The sequence below is a fragment of the Xenopus tropicalis genome, chromosome 1 (genome assembly GCF_000004195.4).
Source record: "Xenopus tropicalis strain Nigerian chromosome 1, UCB_Xtro_10.0, whole genome shotgun sequence".
Lineage (NCBI taxonomy): Eukaryota > Metazoa > Chordata > Amphibia > Anura > Pipidae > Xenopus > Xenopus tropicalis.
Genome location: NC_030677.2, coordinates 111,376,731 through 111,394,854, shown reverse-complemented (window position 1 = coordinate 111,394,854; position 18,124 = coordinate 111,376,731). Strand labels below are relative to the sequence as shown.

At 45.2% G+C, this 18,124-nt stretch overlaps 1 protein-coding gene across 1 annotated transcript in view; it reads left to right on the top strand.

Moving 5' to 3' along the window:
* The window catches only part of jak3 (Janus kinase 3 (a protein tyrosine kinase, leukocyte)), a 50,176-nt gene that overhangs the window by 29,716 nt on the left and 2,336 nt on the right, over positions 1 to 18,124 (top strand).

Genomic DNA, 18,124 nt, shown 5'->3' with positions numbered 1-18,124 from the left:
ACCCAGCAGGTCTCATCCTTACTGAAACTGTATGGAGGTGGCGGGGTATCCGGCATCCCAATGGCAGCCTCAGATTCCTGTGGAGGCAACTGTGGAGGAGTGGCTTCCTCGCCCTGAGGATCTTTCTCTATGGGGCGCCCGAACTCCATGGCACTCCAATTAGGTTTGGGGTATTTGCGCCTGGATTGTCCAGGCACTGGGATACCACCCGGTGATAATCCTCCACTAGCCCCATCTGGTGTGGTAGAACGGCCTCTGCCCAGCCTGGCAGAGAGCCCCAGCAATTGTAGCTGTTTCTCCACAGGGGTGACTTCAACCCCCACAGAACTGGCGGTAGATTTTGCCTTTCTGTTATAGGGCCATATGGCCTCAGACACACTGTCCAGAACCTCTCCTGAGTGGTCGGAAGAGGACAGCAATATATCCCCAGATGATTCAGCCTGGGGTGGTGACAAAATTTCCTTCGGCTCTGGGGTAGGGATTGGGGTAGTAGGCCTCATGGGGCTTGTACTGACTCTGAGGGGGGTCTCCACCCTCACTATGGGGTCAGTCCAGCATTTATTGGTGCAGGCAGGGCAGCTGGCTCTCACATCCTGCAACGCCTTACAGACCTCCTGTCCACAGCACCCACAGTATGGCACTACCAGTTCCTCCCCTTCATCTCCATACTCCACTCCAAAAGTGCCCAGCCACATATACCTTTTCTGTGGCGGTGGGCTATCAGTACGGGTCGCCATCTTAGGACCAATAAAGTTATGGTTGCAGCCGCAGCAATGTAACACAGTTCCTTGCTGTAATATGTCCCACACTGCGATGGCCTCTTGAAGCCGCACCTGGGGCTCAATTATTTTGGGAAGTAACAGTTCACCCGGTCGCAACTGCGATCCGGGGCAGGCGTGATGTACAGTCTCTACTGTGACTAGTAGTTCAGGCTGTATCGCCGTTATCTAGAGAATCTCTGCTTTATAGTTCGGTCGCAGCCGCGATCCGACTTGTTATGCAAATGGTGTAACCCACAGCCGTGGGGTACTTACAGTATCCTGGCGCACCTCGGTGCGATGTCACCCAGGCCGCAGCCGCTGGCCCTATGGTGAGCACGGGTATCCTTCCCAACTGCAGCCGCAGTGGCAGGTAGATACTGGCACAGGTAGCGCAGGTAATATCTAGCGGGTACGCAGCCGCGTAACACTGTAACTTAGCAGCTTTTGTGGGAGCTCACTCACACGCGTCTCTTCTACTCAAATGAGAGGCACAATATGGCCGCCGTGACGTCAGTGTCACGGAAAATGGCCGCCAAATCTCACAAACAACCCGCCTCTCGCGGGATTTCGTAGCAAAAGAGCGCCAAAGTTTCAGGGGCGGTGATTGACAACGCCGCCGACCAATGGGATTACACGGGGGGAATCCTCAAGCCCGAACCCACGGCCAATTAGTTATCTGAGATTTCGATCAGGACTGCAGGCGCCTTTTGCCTAACGCGTCCGGCATTGCCTGTCAGCAAGTTTTAAAGCAACACACACACTTTTACTCAGCCCCTCAGGTAATGGCTCCGAAATTTTCAAAATGAATTTAACCCTTCGGGCCCCACGTTGGGCGCCATAAATGTAACGCTTTTCTGACCCAATTTGGAATAAACCCAGGCTAGTAGTGAATAGAGAGCATGGGTTACATTTGCGACACTTAATACAAAGGGGTGAGCCTCCGCTATATGGGAGAATCAGGATGGAGCGAGGGTGTAGTGGAACTACAACTAGCTGAGGTGTGGTGTGCAAGTGGACAAAAGATGGACACCAGAGGATTCTTGCTGATCAACTATAGTACAATTTATTGAGAGGCACAACTTGATAGTGCAGCAGGGTATACTCACAGACACAGCAGTGTATGATGGTCACAGATAGTACAGCAGATGTGACACTTTAGGCACAGAATAACCCACTTGGAGGATGCATAGAGGATTAGCTGACACCTGAGATATAGACCTTTCAGAAGGGAGTGTTCCGGCCGACTGTGGTCCAGGGGAGAGCTCCTAACACTGGTACCTGGCGTCTAATAAAACCGGTCCCTAAAGAACGACTACAGAGCCGGGGTGGACTAAACCCTTTGTTACAACTCCTGGTTGGGGCTATAGACTGCCCTTGCTAAATAGCCTAACTACAATCACCTCTCCTAGAGGGTGCTATAAATGAATCTGTCTGTGCTGGCTTTACCTCGTTCACGGGGCCCTGTCCCCGACTTATCACTAGGGTAGGTGGTCCCCTAGGGTACAAATGGCTTCTGGGCCTATGTTCTGGTCCAGGCTCAGTTGGGATCTGTCCAGAACACAGCATGCAGCCAAAAGAGGAAGCCACTTCCTTGTGCAAGACACTATATAGTCTGCCAAGGGGAGTGGTCAACCTGAGCTAAACCTATAGAGGGCAGCCTAATAACAGTAACCTGATATCAGAGGGCTCTGCCCTATAACAATACAGATAAGATAAGAATAAGGGATAACACCATAGGGAGCTTAACCCTATGGGTCCCTACAGATGCAAAGACAGAAGGAAGAGGATCACTAGCTTACAGGTACCCCGGGCTGGTACAGTTTTCTGCTAACAGGGGCACAGGCCAGGGTAAGTGATTACAATCAATGGGGATTGATATAGGAACAGCAATAACTGGCTTTTCTGGCTCTAATCGTATGCAGATTTTAACAAATTCTTATTTGGGAACAATAGTGTAGATGACAGAGATCATACCAATGGCAGTATAATACACTATGAATGATAGTCAATGCTATCAGCATCTGACATGAATTTAATTTCCACATCAATGATCCTTTACAATCTTGGCCCTCTCGCTACTTCGCTTCCTCATTTGAGCTCCAGCACTGGACGGACACCCCAGGATGGCAAATTTCTGGATCTTAGCATAGTCTTTAGCTTAAATTTGTCTCTTTCTAATTTTAAGTTACCCTTTTTTGATCTGGTTACATTTTCTGTCTCACCCCAATGTCTCTCTCCTTCCCCCATTGTCCTAACTAAGAATACACATGATATAGATCATCCAGCCCTAGCTCACTCTCTCAGGTCCAGTCTCTCTTCCTTTAAAGCAGGGATCCCCAACCTTTTTTACCTGTGACCCACAAAAGTAAAAAGGGTTGTGGAGCAACACAAACATAAAAAAAGTTCCTGGGGTACCAAATAAGGGCTATGATTGGCTGTTTAGTAGACCCTACAGGAGGTTCCGTTTGACAGTACAGCTGATTTTTTGGCAACTATAACATACCTCCAAGCCAGTAGTTCAAAAAATAAGCACCTGCTATGAGGCCACTGGGAGCAACATCCAAGGGGTTGGTGAGCAACATGTTGCTCATGAGCCACTGGTTGGGCATCACTGCTTTAGAGTTACAGCTGATTGCTTTAGGGGTTCTGCCATCTTGGTATCCAAATATATTTATCAACCCTTTCATTAACAGCTTAAACTAAGACTCAGATCTCTAGCTACCTCCTAGCAATCTCCAACTGGATGAAACAGCAACATTTCAAACTCAACTAAAACTGAACTGATCATCTTTCCACTTAAACCTGTTCCTACCCCCCCTTTACTATTTCTTCTGATGGCATGCTCATTAACCCTGTCAACATGTTTTCTAGTGGTAATCTTTGACTCCTTCCTCTCCTTCTCTGATCATATTAACAATATGTCAAAGCCTGTCACCTTTTCTCTCACAATATTGCTAAAATCAGTCCCTTTCTTTCACAAGCAACAGCTAAGACGGTTATCCTATCCCAACTAGACCTGCAACTAACTGTACCCCCAAACTCCCATGTCTCACCACTTCAGTCTGTATTAAACACAGCGGCCAGAATTCTCCTCCTTTCACCCAAAATATCCCTCCACTGCTGAAGTCCTTATCATGGCTTTCAAAAAAACAAAAAATAATTTATGAACTCCTTCGCACAATCTTTAAAGCCCTTTATTCCTCTGCCCCTTAGTACATCTCTTCTTTTGTGTCTCCATACATTCCTGACTGCCTCCTGCGCTCTTCTCAGAGCAGCCACTTGGTTGCACCCCCCACTACTACTGCTGTTTCCCACCTTAAACCTTTTTGTCTGGGTCCAAATTGAATCTTTCCTCTGTCTCTTTAAAAATAAACTCAAAAACTACTTTTTTAGAGCACTCGCATATCATTTTAGCCTGTTCTGGCGCTTATAATGTAGTGACAATTTTCATAACCTGCAGCAGTTCTGCAGCAATCTGAATGGGTGTAAGGTACCCAATCAGAATGTAAGCTCTCCATGGCAGGGATGTCAACGGTGACACTTAGCTCTTAATCTTTAATTCAACTGTATTTATTTGTATTTATTATGTTGGGTTGAAAAACCCAACCTATTGTTCTTCGACTTCAGCTTATTCTTCCTCTTTTTCTTATTCATTGTCTTAGGGCCCCCTATTTTCTAAACGCTACTCGTCCTACAGTTTTTAGGGGTACAACACCCCAACTCTCCACACTTCTTCGCCCTATAGCAGAGCAGGTTGCTTGTGCTTTTCTAAGTGATCCCGCCCCCCGTCTTTTTGTGGCGTTGCTCCGAACACCCCAAATTTTCCCATTGACTTTGACAGGGAAGATTTTCAAATTGCTGCCACTCTTACAGCTTTGAAGCTACACCCCCCAAACTTGAATAACATAATAATGGGGTCACCCCGAATGAAACAGCGACATTTGTTGGATGACCCTAAAGCGGGAGGGGCCCACAACAAACAATCAGATGTCACTCATTGACTTTCAGTGGGGAAATTGAAACTGCTGCCAATCTTACAGCTTTGAGGCTACACTCCCCAAACTTGAATCACATAGTCATGGGGTCAGCCTGAATGAAAATATGATGATTGTTGGATGCCATTCAGACACTATTAAAAACCGGGTCCTCAAACTTTGCACAGTGGTTTTTAGTATATAAAAAAATGGTTCGGTCCAACCTCCCCTCGAAAAAAATGGTACGGTCTGACCCCCCCATCCAAAAAAAATGGTACGGTCCCACCCTCCCCTCCAATAAAATGGTACATTCCGACCCCCCCCAAAAAAATGGTATGATCCAAACCCCACCTCCAAAAAAATGGTATGGTCCGACCCCCCCCCATCCAGAAAAATGGTACGGTCCGACCCCCCCCTCCAATAAAATGGTACAGTCCAACCCCCCCCCCCTCCAAAAAAATGGTACGGTCCGACCCCCCCCTCCGATAAAATGGTACAGTCCAAACCCCCCCCCCTCCAAAAAAATGGTACGGTCCGACCCCCCCCTTCAATAAAATGGTACAGTCCAACCCCCCCATCCACCAAAATGGTACGGTCCGACCCCCCTCCCCTCCAAAAAAATGGTACGGTCTGACCCCCCCTCTAATAAAATGGTATAGTCCAACCCCCCCGTCCACCAAAATGGTACGGTCCGATCTTTAGTTATAGGGGCTGTCATGAAACCGTATCATTATGTTGTGTTGAAAAACCAAACCAACTGTTCTTCAGCTTATTCTTCCTCTTTTTCTTCTTCGTTGTCTTAGCGCCCCCCATTTTCTAAACGCTACTCCTCCTACAGTTTTAGGGGTACAACTGCCAAACTCTCCACACTTCTTGGCCCTATAGCAGAGCAGGTTGCTTGTGCTTTTCTAAGTGATCCTGCCCCCCCGTCTTTTTGTGGCGCTGCTCTGAACGCCCCAATTTTCCCATTGACTTTGACAGGGAAGATTTTCAAACTGCTGCCACACTTACAGCTTTAAAGCTGCATCCCCCAAACTTGAATAACATAATCATGGGGTCACCTCGAATGAAACAGCGACATTTGTTGGATCACCCCAAAGTTGGAGGGGCCAACAACAGCCAATCAAATTTCACCCATTGACTTTTATGAGGAAATTTAAACTGCTGGCAATCTTACAGCTTTGAGGCTACACTCCCCAAACTTGAATCACATAGTCATGGGGTCAGCCTGAATGAAAATACGATGATTGTTGGATGCCATTGAGACACTATTAAAAACAGGGTCCCCAAACTTTGCACAGTGGTTTTTAGTATATAAAAAAATGGTTCGGTCCAACCTCCCCTCCAACAAATTGGTACGGTCTGACCCCCCCCATCCAAAAAATGGTACGGTCCCACCCCCCCCTCCAATTAAATGGTACAGTCCAACCCCCCCCTTTAATAAAATGGTATAGTCCAACCCCCCCATCCACCAAAATGGTACGGTCCGATCTTTAGTTATAGGGGCTGTCATGAAACGGTATCATTATGTTGGGTTAAAAAACCCAACAAACTGTTCTTTGACTTTAGCTTATTCTTCCTCTTTTTCTTATTCATTGTCTTAGGGCCCCCTATTTTCTAAACGCTACTCCTCCTACAGTTTTTAGGGGTACAACACCCCAACTCTCCACACTTCTTCGCCCTATAGCAGAGCAGGTTGCTTGTGCTTTTCTAAGTGATCCCGCCCCCCGTCTTTTTGTGGCGTTGCTCCGAACACCCCAAATTTTCCCATTGACTTTGACAGGGAAGATTTTCAAATTGCTGCCACTCTTACAGCTTTGAAGCTACACCCCCCAAACTTGAATAACATAATAATGGGGTCACCCCGAATGAAACAGCGACATTTGTTGGATGACCCTAAAGCGGGAGGGGCCCACAACAGACAATCAGATGTCACTCATTGACTTTCAGTGGGGAAATTGAAACTGCTGCCAATCTTACAGCTTTGAGGCTACACTCCCCAAACTTGAATCACATAGTCATGGAGTCAGCCTGAATGAAAATATGATGATTGTTGGATGCCATTCAGACACTATTAAAAACCGGGTCCTCAAACTTTGCACAGTGGTTTTTAGTATATAAAAAAATGGTTTGGTCCAACCTCCCCTCCAACAAAATGGTACGGTCTGACCCCCCCATCCAAAAAAATGGTACGGTCCCACCCTCCCCTCCAATAAAATGGTACATTCCGACCCCCCCCCCAAAAAAATGGTATGATCCAAACCCCACCTCCAAAAAATGGTATGGTCCGACCCCCCATCCAAAAAAATGGTATGGTCCGACCCCCCCCTCCAAAAAAATGGTACGGTCCGACCCCCCCCCCCTCCAAAAAAATGGTACGGTCCGACCCCCCCCCTCCGATAAAATGGTACGGTCCAACCCCCCCCCCCCCCCAAAAAAATGGTACGGTCCGACCCCCCCTTCAATAAAATGGTACAGTCCGACCCCCCCATCCACCAAAATGGTACGGTCCGACCCCCCTCCCCTCCAAAAAATGGTACGGTCTGACCCCCCCCTCTAATAAAATGGTATAGTCCAACCCCCCGTCCACCAAAATGGTACGGCCCGATCTTTAGTTATAGGGGCTGTCATGAAACCGTATCATTATGTTGTGTTGAAAAACCAAACCAACTGTTCTTCAGCTTATTCTTCCTCTTTTTCTTCTTCATTGTCTTAGCGCCCCCCATTTTCTAAACACTACTCCTCCTACAGTTTTAGGGGTACAACACCCAAACTCTCCACACTTCTTGGCCCTATAGCAGAGCAGGTTGCTTGTGCTTTTCTAAGTGATCCTGCCCCCCCGTCTTTTTGTGGCGCTGCTCTGAACGCCCCAATTTTCCCATTGACTTTGACAGGTAAGATTTTCAAACTGCTGCCACACTTACAGCTTTGAAGCTGCATCCCCCAAACTTGAATAACATAATCATGGGGTCACCTCGAATGAAACAGCGACATTTGTTGGATGACCCCAAAGTGGGAGGGGCCAACAACAGCCAATCAAATTTCACCCATTGACTTTTATGAGGAAATTTAAACTGCTGGCAATCTTACAGCTTTGAGGCTACACTCCCCAAACTTGAATCACATAGTCATGGGGTCAGCCTGAATGAAAATACGATGATTGTTGGATGCCATTGAGACACTATTAAAAACAGGGTCCCTGTACTGCCCTCACGGCACTGTACTGTGTGTGTGCAGCTAGACAGTCAGCTAAACAATAGCCAGAATCTTCAATAAACAGAAGAAGTTCCTTTCTTGTAATATTTATTGGTCGATTCCAACGTTTTTATTCTATTATATTTTTATGGGCTTTTTCATTTTTGTGAAACTGAAATGCAATACGAACAACAACAAATCAGTATGATGTATATATAGAGAACAGTTATAAACACACTTCTACATAGGTGTACAGGTGTCTTGGTGCAATAACACTTACAGACAATTGATGTCCCAGGACTGAGGAAGAAACACCACACAAGGAGATGACATCCAAAATGAGGCTGAAACACTGAAACTTCCTGTGATATAGGTCACTTCCTGCTGACATACTAAATGCAGGTTTTTTATAACTGCTTTCATAAAGGTGGCCACTAGGTGGCAATACATCCATCAATCATTGTATTCTGACAGAATGGTTATGAGGGCAGCACACTCCCTGCCTGGCATAATAATTTGTGCCACTACATTTAAACACAGCTTATACTAAGCAAAACATAACATAACATAGCATGTCTAACTACCTTCTGAAAGAAGAACAATAAGGTCTGAGACTGGTCTCATATAAACTTTAGCAGTTCCTTGCTTGACAACCCTTACTTCCACTTTTCTGACATTACCATCTCTGCTTGGCAGTGTGTTGACGATAAGTCCCACAGGCCATTCATTCCTATGTGCTTCACTGTCCTTAAGCAACACAACATTTCCAATTTTAACATTTGGCCGATTTTCAGTCCATTTTCTGCGGCCTTGTAAGGTGAACAAATAATCCATTCTCCATCTTTTCCAAAATGTATCGGCCAAACACTGAACTTGCTTCCATTGTTTTGCGTGAAGTTCTCCCAATCCAAAATCGCCAGAAGGGGCTGATAAAGGGTTCACCTTTTGAGTCAAAATCATAGCTGGGGTAAGGACCATAGGAGCATCTGGGTCTGAAGATACCGGTACTAACGGTCTCGCATTTATGATAGCCATAACCTCTGCCATAAAGGTACTCAGAGTCTCATGAGTCAGATGGGCCGGTTTAGCTTGAAGTAACACTGCTTCTAAAACACGCCTAGTTATACCTATTAGTCTCTCCCAAACACCACCCATGTGAGATGAGTGGGGAGGATTAAAGATCCATGTGCATCCTCTGTCTTGAAGATAACTTTGTAGTTCTGCATTATTTATACAAATATTCAGTTCTTTACAAGCTCCCACAAAGTTTGTACCTCTGTCAGATCGGAGTAGCTTTGCTGGGCCACGAATTGAAAAGAATCTTCTTAAAGCGTTGATGAAGCTAGATGTTGTCATAGACTCAATCAGTTCTATATGAACAGCTCTTGTAGACAGACAAGTAAACAGAACTGCCCAACGCTTGCTGTCAGCACTGCCTCCTCTAGTGCGACGGGTTACAACTGACCAAGGACCAAAAACATCAATACCCACTCTAGTGAATGGAGGTTCAGGCTTAATTCTATCTTCTGGTAAATCTGACATCTTTTGACTTTCCAGTTTTCCTCGCAGCTTACGACAGGTAACACATTTGTGGATGATTGCAGATACCAGGCGCTTGCCACCAAGAATCCAGAAACCTGCAGCCCTGATTGCACCTTCTGTTATGTGGCGCCCTTGATGAACCACTTGGTTGTGGTGATATCTTACAATCAGTGTAGCAATGTGATGATTATGAGGGATAATAATAGGCTGTCTCTCTTCATCTGTCAAATCTGCAAGAGTCAAGCGCCCGCCTACTCTCAGCAGTCCATCTTTGTCTATAACAGGACTGAGTTTCTTCAGACAACTTTGCCTTGGGAGTGCCTTTTCTTTTTTGATATAGTTGAATTCTTGTTCAAAGTGTCTGTGTTGAACAGAAGAAATTATTACAGTCTTTGCTTGTGAAAGTTCTTCCAAGCTGATTCGTTCATAGAAACTTTTCCAGCTTCCAGATTGATTGTTACCTGCTTTCCTTTGGAAACTTTTGGCAACATGAATGAGTCTAGCTATAGTCTTGACTAATATCTTCCAGTCAGAGAATCTCTCAAAGCAGTGTGAATGGAGAGTGGCTTCAGAAGCTTTAGTGCTGAGGCTTGCCACTTCTGATCTGATTTCAGTATCAACTTCAGGTTCTATGAGAGGGTATGTATTTGTTGCACAGGAATTTTCTCTCTCTGTTTTGTATAGAAAGGATGGGCCTGAGAACCATATGGAGTTCTGAAGACATGCTGTCTGTGTAGGCCTGGTAGCATAATCTGCAGGATTTTGGTCTGTGGGCACATAGAACCATCTATCAGGATGTGTCACTTGTCTGATTCGATTTACTCGGTTGGAGACATATAAATAGAATCTTCTAGTAGTGTTGCAGATGTACCCTAGGACAGTTTTGCTATCTGTGAAGAATTTTACATCGTCTAAGTCCATGTCTATTTCATCCCTGATGAGCTCATACAGTTCAACTGCTAGTACAGCCGCACATAACTCCAGACGTGGAATCGTATGTGCTGGTTTAGGGCTCAGTTTAGACTTTCCCATTACAAATCCCACATGACATATATCCTCTGCATCAGTCACTCTCAAATAAGCTACTGCACCTATTGCTATAGTAGATGCATCTGAGAAAATGTACAGTTCTCTTTTGCAGGTTGCAGACAATGAAACAGGGGCATAACACCGTGCTATCTTTACATATTTCAGAGTTTGTAAAGATTCTTTCCATTGGACCCACTCATGCATTCTCTCAGGTGGGAGTGAAGTATCCCACTCACTCCTTCCAGTCGACAGTTCACGAAATAAAGCTTTACCTTTTATAGTTACAGGTGCAGCAAACCCAAGGGGATCATAGAGACTGTTCACTGTAGAAAGAATTCCTCTACGTGTGAAAGGCTTTTCTTCTAAAGAAACCTGGAAAACAAAACTGTCAGTATTTAGATCCCAGCCTAGGCCTAAACTCTTTTGAAGAGGAAGGGTGTCTGTGCCCAGACAAAGGTCTTTGAGGTCCTTAGCTCTGTCTTCCGCAGGAAAGGCTTCCATTAGCTGATTATTGTTAGAGGCGATCTTATGTAGCCGCAAATTAGATTCTGCTAACATCTGTTTTGTTTTACTGAGTATGTGGACTGCTGCCTCAGGTGTGCTAGCAGAAGCAAGTCCATCATCTACATAGAAATGTCTCATGACAAAGTGTTTGGCATCTTGTCCATAATGTTCTGCACTCTTTTGGGCAGCCTTACGCATGCAGTATATAGCAACAGCAGGTGAAGGGCTGTTACCGAATACGTGTACCCTCATTCGGTACTCAACCACTTCTTTATCTATGTCATTGTCTTTGTACCAGAGAAAACGCAAATAATCTCTATGGTCTTCTCTTACCAGGAAGCAATAAAACATTTGTTGCACATCAGCTGTGAAGGCAATAGGCTCCTTTCGGAAGCGCAAAAGGACACCTAGTAGTGTATTGTTAAGGTCAGGACCACTCAGCAATATATCATTTAAGGATACACCTTCACATTCTGCACTAGAGTCAAACACTACTCTTATTTGGTCAGGCTTGTGTGGGTGGTAAACGCCAAACATCGGCAGATACCAATGCTCTTTACCTTCTTCCAGTGGCCCTGCTACTTCAGCATGTTCATTATACAGCATTCTTTCTATGAACTCAGTGAAATCTCTTTTTACTTCTGGCTTTCTCTGCAAAGTTCTGCGAAGTGAGTGCAGACGTTTCATGGCTTGTTCTCTATTAGAGGGTAAGCAAGGCCTAGGTGAGCGAAAGGGCAGAGGGGCTACCCAACTGTTGTTCTCATCTTGAAAGGTCTCTCTATCCATAATCTGAAGAAAGGCTTGATCTTCTATAGAAAGAGCTTGTTTATCATCGTCCTTTGTTTTTTGGAAGACTGAAATCCCCAAAGTGTCTGTTTCCAGTACTGGGTACTGGGTTGAGCTGTTGAGAGTTTCTTTAACAGTGAAACTGTTCTGGCATGGGCTGAGAAAAGATGTGCGACCATTTGCCAACACAGATGTCTTTAATGTGCTGATGCTATCTGGCTGGTGCACTGATCCCAGACAAACTTCTCCCACAACAACCCACCCCAGGTCAAGTCTCTGAGCATAAGGGGCATTAAAGGGTCCATTGATTCTCTCACGTACCTTATGTACTTGTAAAATGTCTCTTCCAAGAAGTAAAAGAATAGGAGCTTCCAACTTAACAGCTGGAATGAGGTGAGCAATTGAATAAAGGTGTGGATGGTGATAAGCTACCTCTGGAGAAGGAATCTCTGCTTTATCATCGGGTATCATGTCACACTCTATTAGAGTGGGGAGTGGTAGGTGCAGCTTTCTGTCAAGGGATTCAATAGTGAAACCTGTAGCTCGTCTTCCTGCAGTTTCCATTGTCCCTGCACATGTCTTTAGGGTGTATGGAGTTGTATTTGTTTTAATATTAAAGTTATCAAAAAAGTCTGACCTGGCAAGTGACCTGTTACTCTGCTCATCGAGAACCACATACATTTCCACTGCTCTCTCTCTTTTGCCTGTAGGGTACACAGTTGCTAGGCAAATTTTTGAACATGACCGTAGACTCTTGCCTGGGCCGCAGACTTCTGTGCACTTAGACATTACTGAGGAAGGTGAGTTCTCTTTTCGCTCCCTGCCCTGATCTTTCCCGGGTTGTGCAGTCTCCAATGGTGGAGGAGGCGGATCAGGGTGTAGTGCAGTAATGTGTCCCTTACTGTTACATTCTGAGCATTCAACTGCTATCTTACAGTCTTTGGCTATATGTTTAGTGGATTCGCAGCACTTGAAACAGATGCCATTTTGTTTAAGAAAGGTTATTCGTTCCTCAATAGGTTTGCTCCTAAACCCTTTGCATTTCTTCAGAGGATGGGGCTTTCGATGAATTGGGCACTGTCTGTCAGGGCTTTCTATAGCGTTTACCTTGTGGCTATTTTGACGGTCTGTGATTTCTGAAGGTACAGTTGTTTTGTGTGTAGACACAGGGGTCTTACTGTATGGTCTAGAAGGTCTTTCTAGTCGTGATGACTGGCTGCTGGTAACAAAGGAAAAGCTGGGATCACACCTGATCTTTGCTTGTTGACGGACAAACTTTGAAAACACAGAAAAAGGAGGGAAGGCAACTTTGTTATCCTCTTTGTGTTTAGCTCCAACATGCACCCACTTCTCTTGTAGGTTGTGGGGTAGTTTCTCTACTATAGGGTTAGTGCCTCTGGCTGTATCTAAATAAGCAAGTCCTGGCAAATAGCCTTCCTCTTTGGCACACTCTATTTCTAGAAGAATGTCACCGAGTTCTTGGAGCTGTATATTGTCTCTGTTGCTCAACTTGGGGAAAACTTCAAGTCTTTTTAACAGAGCAACTTCAATTGCTTCTGGTGATCCATATTTTTCTTCTAGTCTTTGCCATGTCAGATTGAGCCCTGTAGCAGGGTTGAATATGTGTATTCTGCGCATCCTTTTTGCATGCTCTGTTGACTCAGCACCAAGCCATTTTATCATTAAGTCTAGTGTCTCAGCTGCTGGTAAATCCAGATCTCTGGTGGTGTTCAGAAAGGAAGACTTCCATGCCCAGTAATTTTCAGGGTGATCATCAAACTTCAGGAACCCTGAGTTAACCATTTCTCTGCGAAGGAGGTACTTTGTGACATCTTGCACACTTTGGTATTCAGGCGCGTGGTCTTTATGTGGAGGTACTGAGAATCCTTCACTTCTGTATGTAGGGACTCTTTGAATTTGATCTTTAGCTCTGGCACTGCTAACACCATAAGTCTGATTTGGTGTATTTTGTTCTTTTGTTAGTTCTGGTTTGAACTTGGCTTGTTCAGTCCCGGGTGACTGTTCTCTTACGTGTGTGTCAGTAAGTTTCTGGATGTACTTACTGGTATGTTCTGCAGGGGTAAGAGGTTTCTCTGGAACTTCTGGACCTTCAAAAGCTTCTTCACTTCCAAACTGGTCTGCTTCTAAATAAGCTGCAGCCTCTGCTGCTGCCGCAGCTGCTGCACTCTGTCGCTGCAAGATGTGCATTTTAGCTTCTAGTTCTGCTTTTTCTTGTATCATGGCTGCCTCTTTCTCAGCAAATGTTAGCTGTACGCGGGCTGCTTCTGCTTTGGCGCGTGCTTGGGCTGCTAGGGAACTTGCTGAGGACAGCTTACTGGATCTGGATGATTTGGAGACACATGAACGTGCATCATCTTGCTGTACACTAGTGGTTTTCTCGTGTCTATACTTCTTTCCTGATCTCAGACTCATGTCTGCCGTGTGGTGACTTCTTGTATTCAAGCCTGTTGTGTAGTTGTCTTTTCACTGTACTGCCCTCACGGCACTGTACTGTGTGTGTGCAGCTAGACAGTCAGCTAAACAATAGCCAGAATCTTCAATAAACAGAAGAAGTTCCTTTCTTGTAATATTTATTGGTCGATTCCAACGTTTTTATTCTATTATATTTTTATGGGCTTTTTCATTTTTGTGAAACTGAAATGCAATACGAACAACAACAAATCAGTATGATGTATATATAGAGAACAGTTATAAACACACTTCTACATAGGTGTACAGGTGTCTTGGTGCAATAACACTTACAGACAATTGATGTCCCAGGACTGAGGAAGAAACACCACACAAGGAGATGACATCCAAAATGAGGCTGAAACACTGAAACTTCCTGTGATATAGGTCACTTCCTGCTGACATACTAAATGCAGGTTTTTTATAACTGCTTTCATAAAGGTGGCCACTAGGTGGCAATACATCCATCAATCATTGTATTCTGACAGAATGGTTATGAGGGCAGCACAGTCCCCAAACTTTGCACAGTGGTTTTTAGTATATAAAAAAATGGTTCGGTCCAACCTCCCCTCCAACAAATTGGTACGGTCTGACCCCCCCCCCCATCCAAAAAATGGTACGGTCCCACCCTCCCCTCCAATAAAATGGTACATTCCGACCCCCCCTCCAATAAAATGGTACATTCCAACCCCCCCCCAAAAAAATGGTACGGTCCAACCCCCTGTACAAAAATGGTATGGTCCGATGGTCCGACCCTCCCCCCCTCCAAAAAAATGGTACGGTCCGACCCCCCCTCCAAAAATTTGGTACGGTCCGACCCCCCCTCCAAAAATTTGGTACGGTCCGACCCCCCCCCCTCCCAAAAAAATGGTACGGCCCGACCCCCCCTCCAATTAAATGGTACAGTCCAACCCCCCCCCCCCCCTTTAATAAAATGGTATAGTCCAACCCCCCCATCCACCAAAATGGTACGGTCCGATCTTTAGTTATAGGGGCTGTCATGAAACGGTATCATTATGTTGGGTTAAAAAACCCAACATACTGTTCTTTGACTTTAGCTTATTCTTCCTCTTTTTCTTATTCATTGTCTTAGGGCCCCCTATTTTCTAAACGCTACTCCTCCTACAGTTTTTAGGGGTACAACACCCCAACTCTCCACACTTCTTCGCCCTATAGCAGAGCAGGTTGCTTGTGCTTTTCTAAGTGATCCCGCCCCCCGTCTTTTTGTGGCGTTGCTCCGAACACCCCAAATTTTCCCATTGACTTTGACAGGGAAGATTTTCAAATTGCTGCCACTCTTACAGCTTTGAAGCTACACCCCCCAAACTTGAATAACATAATAATGGGGTCACCCCGAATGAAACAGCGACATTTGTTGGATGACCCTAAAGCGGGAGGGGCCCACAACAGACAATCAGATGTCACTCATTGACTTTCAGTGGGGAAATTGAAACTGCTGCCAATCTTACAGCTTTGAGGCTACACTCCCCAAACTTGAATCACATAGTCATGGGGTCAGCCTGAATGAAAATACGAGGATTGTTGGATGCCATTTAGACACTATTAAAAACCGGGTCCTCAAACTTTGCACAGTGGTTTTTAGTATATAAAAAAATGGTTCGGTCCAACCTCCCCTCCAACAAAATGGTACGGTCTGACCCCCCCATCCAAAAAAAATGGTACGGTCCCACCCTCCCCTCCAATAAAATGGTACATTCCGACCCCCCCCCAAAAAATGGTATGATCCAAACCCCACCTCCAAAAAAATGGTATGGTCCGACCCCCCCCATCCAGAAAAATGGTACGGTCCGACCCCCCCCTCCAATAAAATGGTACGGTCCAACCCCCCCTCCAAAAAAAATGGTACGGTCCGACCCCCCCCCTCCGATAAAATGGTACGGTCCAACCCACCCCCTCCCCAAAAAAAATGGTACGGTCCGACCCCCCCCCTTCAATAAAATGGTACAGTCCAACCCCCCCATCCACCAAAATGGTACGGTCCGACCCCCCTCCCCTCCAAAAAAATGGTACGGTCTGACCCCCCCCTCTAATAAAATGGTATAGTCCAACCCCCCCGTCCACCAAAATGGTACGGTCCGATCTTTAGTTATAGGAGCTGTCATGAAACCGTATCATTATGTTGTGTTGAAAAACCAAACCAACTGTTCTTCAGCTTATTCTTCCTCTTTTTCTTCTTCGTTGTCTTAGCGCCCCCCATTTTCTAAACGCTACTCCTCCTACAGTTTTAGGGGTACAACTGCCAAACTCTCCACACTTCTTGGCCCTATAGCAGAGCAGGTTGCTTGTGCTTTTCTAAGCGTTCCGGCCCCCCGTCTTTTTGTGGCGCTGCTCTGAACACCCCAATTTTCCCATTGACTTTGACAGGGAAGATTTTCAAACTGCTGCCACACTTACAGCTTTGAAGCTGCATCCCCCAAACTTGAATAACATAATCATGGGGTCACCTCGAATGAAACAGCGACATTTGTTGGATGACCCCAAAGTGGGAGGGGCCAACAACAGCCAATCAAATTTCACCCATTGACTTTTATGAGGAAATTTAAACTGCTGGTAATCTTACAGCTTTGAGGCTACACTCCCCAAATTTGAATCACATAGTCATGGGGTCAGCCTGAATGAAAATACGATGATTGTTGGATGCCCAAAAGTGGGCGGAGCTGTGAACAGCCAATCAGATTTTACCTATTGACTTGGCAGAAATCCAACCTGCTGCCATTCTCACAGTAATAACACTGGGGTCCCCAAACTTTGCAGAGTTAGGCACCAGGTAACTGTGATTCAAGGTTAGTGGGTGGAGCCACCAACAGCCAATCAGATTTTACCTATTGACTTTCAATGGAGAAAAGTCAACCTGCTGTGATTCTCACAGTATTAACATCAGGATCCCCAAACTTTTCACAGTTAGTCACTAGGGGACTGCAGTTTTAGTTTTAAAAAAGTGGGTGGAGCCACCAACAGCCAATCAGATATCACCTATAGAATTTTATTGGTTTGATGCCAGAGTGCCCAAACTTTGCACAGTCAGTCGCTGGGTGACTACATACTCAAGGTTAGAAAAAGTGGGCAGGGCTGTCAAGAGCCAATCACATTTCTTTCATTGTTTTCAGTGGGGAAATTTTAACTGCTGCCATTCTCACAGTATTAACCCCAGGGTCCCGAAACTTTTCACAGTTGGTCACTAGGGGACTGCAGTTTTAGTTTTGAAAAAGTGGGTGGAGCCAACAACAGCCAATCATATTTCACCTATTGAATTTTATTGGTTTGATGTCAGGGTCCCCAAACTTTGTTTGTCACTGGGTGACTATGTTCAAGTTTAGAAAAGTGGGAAGGGCCAACAACAGCCAATCAGATTTCACCTATAGACTTCATATGTTTAAATTTAAACTGCTGTCATTCTTTAAATATTAATACTAAGGTCCCCAAACTTTGCAAAGCAGAGCCACCAACAGGCAATCCATTTCCACCCATTACATTTCATCCAATCAGATTTCATACATTGAATTTTATTGGTTTAAATTTAAAATGCTGTCATTCTCACACTATTTATGCCAGGGAGCCCACTGTTTGTCACTGGGTGACTTTGACTCAAGGTTAGAGAAAGTGGGCGGAGCCACCAACCACTAATCACAATTTACCTATTGACTTTTATTGGTTTAAATTTAAACTGCTGCCGTTCTTTAACTATTAATCCTAGTGTCCCTAAACTTTGCAGAGTTAGTCACTGGGTAACTGCAGTTCCAGGTTAGAAAAAAAGTGGGCGGAGCCACCAGATGTCACTCGTTGACTTTCAGTGGAGAAATTTAAATTGCTGCCATTCAGACACTATTAAAACCAGGGTCCCCA